This window comes from Ipomoea nil, unplaced genomic scaffold, assembly GCF_001879475.1.
Source record: "Ipomoea nil cultivar Tokyo-kokei standard unplaced genomic scaffold, Asagao_1.1 scaffold1034, whole genome shotgun sequence".
NCBI lineage: Eukaryota > Viridiplantae > Streptophyta > Magnoliopsida > Solanales > Convolvulaceae > Ipomoea > Ipomoea nil.
In genome coordinates, this window is record NW_017617462.1 from 1,114,483 (window position 1) to 1,126,017 (window position 11,535).

Genomic DNA, 11,535 nt, shown 5'->3' on the forward strand with positions numbered 1-11,535 from the left:
CATCCTTTATTAGATGTGTTTGACCTTGGTTATGGTGTCTTGTAGGTATTGGGGCCCTAGTGTCACCGGGTCGACCATGTCCTCCCAACATAGGGGGGTTCTACATTTTTGTCCGTATAGGGCTTCGTAGGGTGCCATACGAATGCTTGCGTGGTAGCTGTTGTTGTACGAGAATTCAATGAGGTCTAGGTGTTCTTCCCATGTCCCTTGGAAGTCTAACACACAGGCTCTTACCATGTCTTCGAGATTCTGAATGGTTCTCTCGATTTGGCCGTCAGTGGTGGGGTGGAATGCAGTGCTTAGTTTTAGTTGTGTCCCCAAGGCCGATTGTAGTGATTTCCAGAATTGTGAGAGGAACCTGGAGTCTCTATCGGACACAATGTTTCGAGGAATTCCGTGGTATTTCACCACTCGGTTTAGGTAGGCTTGGGCCAGTTTTGTCATCGTCCATGTTTCCTTCATGGCAATGAATCGCGCCGTTTTGGTTAGTTGGTCCACTATGACCAAGATTTTATCCTTGCCGGTTTTTGTTAGGGGTAACCCTCCGGCGAAGTCCATGGATATGGAATCCCACTTTCCTTGTGGTATCTCAAGGGGTTGTACGAGCCCCTTGGGTTTGCATCGTTCGGCCTTCACCCTTCGGCAGTTCAGGCATTTGGCCACGAAATCCGCGACTTCCTTTTTCATATTGGGCCACCAAAACGACCTCCTCACCTCTTGGTATTGTTTGTCACCCCCTGGGTGAACCGAGTATGGGGTGTTGTGTCCATCCTCCAAGATTTGTTGTTTTAAGTGGGGATGCGTCGTGGGCACGCACCACCTACCTTGGTAGCGGAGACTGCCATCTTCGTGTATTTTGAAGGGTCCTTCTTTCCCTTGGGTTAGGTCGAGGCGAATTTTATCTAGTTCCGGATCCTGCTGTCGTCCTATTTTGATTTCTTCGAAGAGTGTGGGTATGATTTGCGTGTTGAATAGGTGGATCTCGAGGTGGGTTTGATTTTTCTCTATTATTTCCAAGTTCAGCTTCTGGAAGTCTTTGTACAGCTGGTCGGGTAGGATCCAGGTGGCGTTGAGGGAGTGGTTAGCCTTCCTGCTTAAGGCGTCTGCCACAATGTTAGCTTTTCCCTCGCGGTACTAGATGTCTAGGTCGTAGTCTTTTATGAGTTCTAGCCACCTTCGTTGTCTCATGTTTAGGTCTTTCTGGGTGAAGATGTACTTTAGGCTCTTACGGTCTGTGTAAATCTTGCATTGCACTCCGTATAGGTAGTGCCTCCAAATTTTCAGTGCGAATACTATAGCGGCTAGCTCGAGGTCGTGGGTGGGGTAATTTTCCTCGTGGGTTTTGAGTTGCCTAGATGCGTATGCTATTACCTTGCCGTTTTGCATTAGTACGCACCCCAACCCCTTTTCGGACGCGTCACTGAGGACCTCGAACCCTTCCACCCCGGAAGGGATGGCTAGTACGGGTGCCGTGGTTAGTTTATCCTTCAATTCCTGAAAGGCCGTGATGCAGTTGTCGTCCCATCGGAAGGGGGTCTCCTTTTTCATGAGTTTGATGAGAGGTTGAGCTATTTTAGCAAAGTCGGGTACGAACCTCCTGTAGTAACCAACCAAGCCTAGGAAGCTTCGGACCTCTGACAGTGAGCTTGGTGTGGTCCATTCCTTAACGGCATGGACCTTGGCGGGGTCTACCTTAATTCCCTCTTTGGTTATCACGTGGCCCAGGAAGGCCACGCTGTCTTTCCAGAATTCGCATTTGGAGAACTTGGCGTATAGTTGGTGTTCTCTTAGAGTTTGCAAGGTTATGCGGAGGTGCCTCTCATGTTCTTCCTTGTTTTGGGAGTAGACTAGGATGTCGTCAATGAATACAATGATGAAGTCATCCAGGTGGGGTCGGAATACTCGGTTTATGAGGTCCATGAATATGGCGGGTGCGTTGGTGAGTCCGAATGGCATTATTGTAAATTTGTAGTGGCCGTAACGTGTCCGGAAGGCCGTTTTCTGAATGTCTGGCTTGGCCACTTGTATTTGGTGATATCCGGACCTTAGGTCAATTTTCGAGAACACCCCTGCCCCCTTAAGCTGATCGAACAAGTTATCGATTCGGGGAAGGGGGTACATATTCTTTATTGTGACCTGATTAAGTTCCCTGTAGTCGATGCACAGGTGCATGGTCCCATCTTTCTTTTTAACGAATAGTACTGGTGCTCCCCATGGGGAGGTGCTGGGGCGGATGTAACCTTTATCTAGTAGTTCCTGAAGTTGCGTTTTTCAGTTCCTTCATTTCTTTTTGTGCTAGCCTGTATGGTGGTTTAGAGATCGGGGCAGCGCCAGGTACGAGGTCTATTGTGAACTCGACTTCCCTGGCCGGGGGTGCCCCGGGAATCTCGTCTGGGAAGACATCGGTGAATTCGTTTACTACTGGAATGGTTTATGGTTCGGGTGTTTTGGTGTTGAGGTCCTCAACCGAGCATAGGAAGGCCTCGCTTCCTTGGTTTAGGTATTTCTTTACTTTCACCATGTTTATAAGTTTGATCTTTGGACCCTGGTGAGTTCCACGGTACGATACCCGTTTACCATTTGGTCCCCGTAAGACCACTTTTTGTTCTCCGCATAGGATCTGTGTTTGGAATTTCCCTAGCCAGTCCATGCCTAAGATCACTTGTACCCCATCTAGTCTGAATTGTATTAAGTCGCTGGGAAATTCCACTGCTTGGATGGTGATCATTACGTTCTCGTACATGCGGTCACATTTTATGATTTCGCCGGAGGCCACTTTGACCTGGAGTCGGACTTTGGTGCTGGTGTTAAGGCCGAGTTGGGTGGCGAATTCGGTTGCTATAAATGAGTTGGTAGCCCCCGAATCAAATAGTATAGTGGCGGGGGTGGCGTGTACTAGGAAGGTTCCGGAGACTATGTTGCCGTCTCCGATCCTGGCTTTGCTTAAGGTAAGGATCCTTCCTTGAATGGTTGGTGTTGCGGCCTTGTGGGGTGAGATGGTCCTGGGGTTCTTAGGCCCTCGGGTGGGAATTGTGTAACTCGCCTCAGATTTCCTTTTGTTCCCCAGGTGTGTCTCCTAGGGTTGGTTTGATATTTGTTGTAGTTGGAATGCCTTGGCATAGGCTTCCCCAAGGGTTCTCGGTTCCTGTATGGCCAGGGCTTTCTGTTATTCGGGATCGAGGCCTGTTATGAACTTCTTGACCTGGACCATCTCGGTGGGTACCAGCTCGGGGGTGAGGCGGGCTAGCCTGCGGAATTGCTGGTAGTATTCCGTGATCTGGGCTGCCCCCTGTTTTAGGTGGAGGAACTCTTCGTATATGGCGGCCTTTAGGTGGTTGGGGTAGAATCGTTCCCGTAGTCGTGTTTTTAGGGTTTCCCAGTTGAATTCGGGGCTTCGTTCGTATGTGGGTCTTTCATGAGCCCACGGTGTCGGCCTCGTGTCTGAAGTAGAAGGAGGCTATTCTTACTTGGTGGTTTTCCGGGCATCTGGTCTCCCGGATTATCTTGTCGAAAGTTCCGATCCATTCCTCGAGGGTCGTGGGATCTTCGTTTCCCGAGAAGATGGGTGGTTGGTGTTCCGAGACTTGGTGGTGGACTTCCAAGTTCTCGTTTGTTGGTGACGGCTGGGGAACGGTAGTAATTAGTGCCTGGGCAATTTGGGCCAGGCGTTGCAGATTCTGAGTCAAGAATTCCTGGGTGGGGAGCTTCGGTATCCCTACTTGTTTCCTTCTTGGTGCCATCCTGGTGTTCATGGGTCGATGTTATTTTGTATTCTTACCTTGATGCGATAAGCGGAGGGGGAGTTTCTTTTAAATAAGTGAGGGAGGGTTATGTGTAGGTTTCACAGTCTCACCGCGCGTGCTATGGTTCCTGAGCCCTATTTTCCTAAATACTTAGAGTTCAAGCCTAATGTCTTAAAGTTTAGTCTTAAGGGTCTTATCCTAGGGTCAAACTTAGGCTCTGATACCAACTGTGACACCCCGAAATTTTTAAACTTTTGAAGCTTATATAATAAAGGTAAATTCTTATTAAATCCCAAAACATGATATATAAAGAATACGGGGTGCTATGCCACACCTGAGCTAGAGAATTCAAGTGCACAAGCTAACTTACTAATATCCTCAATAATGTAAAAGCATAAGCATGGCACGCAGGCCGAAAGGGAAACTATCTACTTCTACGCTCCAAGACTCCAACGCGCTCCAGTGTCTACTCCTCTGTACCTGAAAGCCAAATATATCTGTTCAGCGAGAGATGCTGGTAACCACTCCAACGCGTTGAAATACAATACATATAGATATATACATAGATATACGAAAAACCATTTCGAAGCATGAAGATATATCCTAAGAGACTCTAGCTTTCAAAACAGGGAATAGACTCGACAGAAAGGGATAAGCACAATCAACAGTCATAATCAAGCATCGATAATTCACAAGCGTAGGGAACAGATTTGACAGATAGAGATAAGTACAGCCAATAGTCATAACCAAGCCTATACAGTTTACTAGCATGTATCCTATGGTCACGCTTTCATCATAACACCAATCATCCATATCTCATCACATAGCACACATTGTTGGCGCCACAGGACCAATTGCATGCCCATACATGAGGGTCAGCGCATATAGCTCTGGCACGGCCCCGCAGCACCCTGCCCCGTATCGCAACACGGAGGGGTCGATCGCAACCGACCGATGAACCGCAGCTCATCATAATGTTTGATCGCAACCAAATAGTGGACCGCAGCCCAAGAGTAGTCATCTGACCGCAGCCAGGAATATGAACCGCAGCTCATGTAAAACGTTTGATCGCAACCAAACGGTGGACCGCAGCCCGAGAGTGTAAATCTGACCGTAGCCAGCTTATGAACCGCAGCTCAGGAATAACCAATTCGATCGCAACCGAATTGGGGTATCATGCACACATAACACATAACAAGTACATGCAACCCACATTGGCACATTGGGAAGGGGGAGAAATCATATAACGAAACCTATGCGTGATCATCCACATACTAAGAATATTCCTAAGGGGTTCATACATCTTACACCTAGGCCAACGGGATACCAATTCAACTAGCATGCAATATATAAGACTTATTCCACCTACGAATGGTACCCGAACATCAAATTAGACATAGGCACGATAGACGGAGTCCGTTGGGACACCACGGGGGTCGGGGGAACATCAAACGGGGAAGCCGGGATCCCGAATTGGGGTAATTTCCAGCGGGTAGCCGGTGGGTGAGGGGTCACCCGCCGGTGACGTGATTCCGGGCAGCGGGTGCCCGGCGGGCAGTCGCCTGCCTGCCGGCTGCCCGCTGCCGGCGATGTCCGAACTTGGCCGCTGGTAGGTGGCGGGTCCCCTACCCCCACCTACCCCCCCCCCCCACTGACTCTTTTTCACCAATAACGCCCGGGGAACCTTTGTGGATCCCGAAGCCATGCTTAGACTCTTTCAAACGCAATTGACAACAACACGTAGACAATTAACGGATTAAAAGCAAGAAACATACGGCACATGTCCTATCATGCTTCCTAAACACAATTGACACCCAAACATACGAATTCCCACCCAATACATTAAGAATAACACCACACGAGTTTCACGATACATCCTAGGGCTCTAATTATATTTAAGTCATCAAGAACATAATTCATCAGGAACCAATACAATTTATCAAGAATATCACATAATCATCAAGAATCCGAATTCCCCAAGAATATCACACAATCAAGAAACCCTTATCATCATCAAGATTATCAAGATAAAACCATATCACCAATTATCAAGATCACCTCATCAATATCATAAATAATTCATCAAGACACAAGAATATAGGGGGATTCCTAAGATGGAGATCATAGCTAAGAAAATAGGTTTTGTTGAGACATGGGTTACCTCTTAGCCTTAATTAATTCCTTGGCTATGAAGGGTCTTTCTTTAAGCTTTCTTCTTTCTTGATTTCTCCTAAGGGAATTCTTGGAACTTCTTGTGTGGTGAGGAATTATTGTGGTGGGGGTTCTAGGTGACTCTTATGTCCCCTATTTATATAATTAGGAGCCCTAATTAGGATCTAAATACTATAGGCTTTCTAGTTCCATTCCCTTTACGGCTAGGGGTTGGGTTTTAGAGGTGAGGCCCACGGACCGTGGTGGGCCTTTTCCTAATTAATTATTGTAATTTAATTCTTTCTTTGGATAATTGGTTAAATGATTAATTAGTTTTAGGGATCGTAACATGGGGTGTTATAGCCGCACTCAGTCGATTTCTCTCCAAGCTCGCCGAGCGCGCGCTACCCTTTTTCAAAACGCTGAGGAAAATCAACGCCTTTGTATGGGACTGGGATTGCCAAGCCGCATTCGAAGAGCTAAAATAATATCTGATGTCACCGGTCGTGCTCTCGAAGCCGGAGCTAGGGAAAGACGTGGAGATCTACTTGGGGGTGTCTGACCGGGTAGTCAACGTCGTCCTATTGAAGACGGATGAGCACAATGTCCAGAGACATGTCTATTACGTCAGCCACGCGCTCGGCTGAGCAGAGACCAGATACTCCTGGTTGGAAAAGGTCGTCTTCGCCCTATACACAATGACCAAGAAATTGACCCCTTACTTCCAAGGCCGAACGGTTCGAGTACTCACTGACCAACCCATTGGTGCTGTACTACGCACTTCCAGCTTCACTGGACATCTGGTCACGTGGGCGTTGATGTTGACACAGTTCGCTATTGAGTATGGACCCCGACCGGCAATCAAGGGCCAAGTGTTGGCAGACTTCGTGGTGGAATGCACCGCCAGGGACACCGATCCGGCACCGCAGTACCACCCGGACGAGCAATGGTGGGAATTGGCGACAGACGGGTCCAGCAGCAAAAGTGGAGCAGGGGGTGGCGTAGTTATAAGCACCCCAGAAGGGTTCAAGCTGTACCACGCCCTGATCTTTCTGTTCTCCCCCACCAACAACGAGGCCGAATACGAGGCCTTCATTACCGGTCTTTGATATGTTAAGAAACTAGAGGCACGATATGTCCGAGCCAAAACCGACTCGGCCTTGGTAGTCGGCCAAGTTCTCGGGAACTTTGAAGCGAACAGTGACCGCATGATACGGTACAGAGACCGGGCAATGGCAATCCTTGCGGAATTTAAAGGATACATGGTCGAGCATGTGCCTCGAATGGAAAATGTGGACACAGTTGTCCTATCCAAGCTCGCCCAAGAAGCTCCCGAACACACCTCCAAGATCGCTCGCATAGAGGAGATCCCCCACGCCATCATAGATGAATTGTGCGAGGACCATTTGCTCGAAGATCCAGAGCGGGCGCGTAAGACCAAGCTGAGAGCGCCGCGATTTCAGGTCGTCGACGGACGCCTGTACCGACGGTCATACGGAGGACCACTGATGAGATGCCTAAATGACTTCAAGGCTAACTTGGTGATGACTGAACTACACTCCATTATATACTCGGCCCATCAGGGGGCAGAGCCCTCGCCCGTAGAGTAATGCTGATCGGGTACTACTGGCCCTCAATACAGCTCGATTGTATGAAGTTGGCCCGGGAGTGCGAAGCGTGCCAAATTTTTCCTAAAGTTCCCGGAAGACCAGCGACATATTACCAAATGGTCAGCACGGCCATTCCATTTGCCCGATGGGGTGTCGACACCATCGGCCTGTTCCCCATGTTAGCCGGAAGAAGGAATTTTATCATTGTGGCTATCGACTACTTTTCAAAGTGGATCGAGGCCGAGCCCTTAGCAACGATCACGTCTCAACAGTGCGCAAGGTTCTTCTGGCGCAACGTCATTTCCCGGTTTGGTGTCCCAGTACGGATTGTCACGGACAATGGCAAGCAGTTCGAGGGGAGTTACTTCAAAAACTTCCTGGCAACGGTCGGACGAAAGCAGTCAGATCGTTAGCGGCTTACCCACAAGGGAACGGTTAGGTCGAAAATTCCAACTGGACACTCTTAGAAGGGATGAAGAAAAAGCTTTACTCTGTGGGGTGGAGTTGGGCGGAAGAGTTGCCCTACATACTCTGGGCTTACATAACCATTCCGTGAGAAGCGACCAAAGAAACACCTTTCTCCTTGGTGTATGACACCGAGGCTAGGCTACCGATCGAGGCCTGGTTGCCGACGACCAGAGAGAAGGAGTTCGATCCTAACGAAAAAGACCGGTCAATGGCAGTTGAACTAGATACAATCGAAGAGAAACGCGAGCAAGTCGCGCATAGGGTCGTTGAGTACCAAAACAAGACGAATGCCTATCATGATGCCCGAGTCCGACCCAAGTATTTTCAGTTCGGGGATTACGTCCTAAGGAAAAGAAAGGCGAGCCAGGCCCACGAGGGCGAAAAGTTATCCCAGAGCTGGGAAGGGTCGTACAAAATTTCAGTCGTTATACGCCCGGGCACCTACAAGCTTGAAACCACGACGGGCAGGCCGGTCGATCGCATCTGGAACTCAGAGAATCTTGCCCTGTTTCACTGTTAGTAGAGACAACCGGCTCGATCAGATCTGCACCCCGCCCAGGATTTCCTTTTTTAACAGTAAAGGCCTAACCGGATCGCTATAGTACCGGTAGGTCAGTAGGATTTCCTTTTGTAACAGTAAAGGCCTAACCGGGTCGCTGTTGTACCGGTAGGTCAGTAGAATTTCCTTTTGTAACTTTGTTAGCCAACTGGCTTCGTAGTACCCTGCAATGAAAACGGGTCCTTAATCGGCCCCGCTAAGGCAAAAAATTCATGTCGTGGCACAAGCCCGGGTCCGTCCTAGCACGGTCGGTAGGCCATGAAGCCGTACGAGGGTAGGCACAAGCCTGGGTCCGTCCCGGCACAGTCGGTAGGCCATGAAGCCGTACGAGGGTAGGCACAAGCCCGGGTCCATCCCGGCACAGTCGGTAGGCCATGAAACCCAACGAGGGTAGGCACAAGCCCGAGTCCCTCCCGGCTCGGTCGGTAGGCCATGAATCCCTATGAGGGTAGGCACAAGCCCGGGTCCGCCCCGGCACGGTCGGTAGGCCATGAAGCCCTTCGAGCGTAGGCTCAAGCCCGGGTCCGTCCCGGCCTACCAAAGTTGGGGGCACATTTGAAATGGCACTCGCCGTTGTGTGCGAGCCCGGGACCGTCCCCGCCTACCCAAGTTGGGGCACATTCGAAGTGCCAATCACCGTTATGTGCAAGACCGGGTCCGTCCCGGCCTACCTAAGTTGGGGTCACATTTGAAATGGCATTCGCCGTTGTGTGCGAGACCGGGTCAGTCCCAGCCTACCTAAGTTGGGGGCACATTCGAAATGGCACTCGCTGTTGTGTGCGAGCCGGGGTCCGTCCCGACCTACCTAAGTTGGGGGCACATTCGAAATGGCACTCGCCGTTATGTGCGAGCCCGGGTTCGTCTCAGCCTACCCAAGTTGGGGGCACATTCGAAGTTCCCATCGCCATTGTGTGCGAGATCGGGTCCGTCCCGACCTACCTAAGTTGGGGGCACATTCGAAATGGCACTCGCCGTTATGTGCGAGACAAGGTCCGTCCCGACCTACCTAAGTTGGGAGCGCATTCGAAATGGCATTCGCCGTTGTGTGCGAGACCAGGTCCGTCCCGACCTACCTAAGTTGGGGGCACATTTGAAATGGCACTCGCCGTTGTGTGCGAGCCCAGGTCCGTCCCGGCCTACCTAAGTTGGGGGCACATTTGAAATGGCACTCGCAATTATGTGCGAGCCCGGGTCCGTCCCGGCCTACCCAAGTTGGGGGCACATCCGAAGTGCCAATCGCGGTTGTATGCGAGACCGTGTCCGTCCCAACCTACCTAAGTTGGGGACAAATTCGAAATAGCACTCGCCGTTGTGTGCGAGCCCGGGTCTGTCTCAGCCTACCTAAGTTAGGGGCACATTCGAAATGGCACTGGTCTTTATGTGCGAGCCTGGGTCCATCCCAGCCTACCCAAGTTGGGGCACATCCGAAGTGCCATTCGTGGTTGTGTGCAAAACCGGGTCTATCCCGGCCTACCTAAGTTGGGGGCACATTAGAAATGGCACTCGACGTTGTAGGCAAGCCCGGGTCCTTCCCGGTCTACCTAAGTTGGGGCACACTATACCAGGGAAAGAAGCAAGTAGATATAAATATTGTTAGCCCGGCACAAGGGGGTCGGGCTCCCCATGTCAGAAACACGCTACAAAATGACGAAACGGCCCGACACAACAACGGAGTCCTGCTCCCATGCGTAGGGTTTACTTATTCAGAGACGCTCCAGCTCTTGGCTCTTCCGGGAGAGAAGGATCCGCGACCGTGGGTGTGGAAAATGGCTCCGGACCAGGCTCGGGCACCTCGTCAAGAAGAATACCCAGAACCAAGGCCAGGTCGTCGTCGTCAAGTGACGTAGCCAGAGCACCCCGGTCCTCCTGTTGGCACCGTCGTTGTCCGGAGTTGAACGCCAACTTGGCTAGTGTCCAAGCCAACTGTTCGCCAATAGGATTCTTCAAAAATCGGTGAAAGAACACCTCGGCCTCGCCCCGGTCGCGGCAAATCCGGGCTACGAGCCCATCGGGGTTCTCGAGCATCCTCCGGGTCTCCTCGGCCTCCCTTTCTGGCCCGGCCACCCGGTCGACGGCAGACCTAAGCTTGCGACGAGCGTCCTTCGCCTCCGTCTCATGCCGATCAGCGCCTTTTGCAGGGCCTCTGCGTCTACCGTCAACTTCGCGTGGCAAAATAGGGCGGTCAAGGTGCGGGTCAACTGTCCAGACGCAATAACCCGGTTAATTTGAGAGGTTAACAACCCGAGCACAGATGCTAGAAACATACCTGGACGACGTCGTGAGCTGCCTGCTCCCCGAGGTGGTTCAATGACGCGCCCTGCGCACCATCATAGGCCGGGATTAGCTCGTTCAACCGGCTGAGAGTGGTTTAGGGATGTTCGCCACTCAGTAGGATATCAATCACAGGCATTCGGCTGGGTGAGTTCGGCTTCTTGGTCGGTTTGGGCTGAGGGGTTTCTTCGACCTCCATTTGAATTAGGCGCGGGCGAGTTGCAGGTCTTGCTCGAGAGCGGCCGGGTTGGCATATGTGATGTCGAGGGGCACACCGGAGGGAACTGTCGAACCCTCTACCTCTTCCCCGACTGCCGGGGCCTTCTTCCTGCTAAGAGTGACCATTGGATGGGGACCGCTGGAAGACGCCGGCGCTACCATGAAGCCTTTGTCAAAGCCCATACCTGAAACAAAGTGTAACACCCCGTGTTACGGCCCCTAAACCAATTAATTATTTAATCATTTACCCAAAAGAAAGAATTAAATTTCATTAGTTAATTAAGAAGGGTCCGCCATAAGCCCATGAACCCTTATCCCTAAAACCAATCCCTTAGTCCTATAGGAAATAGAATTAGCAAACCCATACCATTTAGATCCTGATTAGGACTCTTAGATATGTAAATAGGGACATAGGAGGCACCTAGAACTCACACCATAATAAACTCTCACCACACAAGAATTCTCAAGAATTCCCATAGGAGAAATCAAGAAAGAAGAAATGTTAAATAAACAT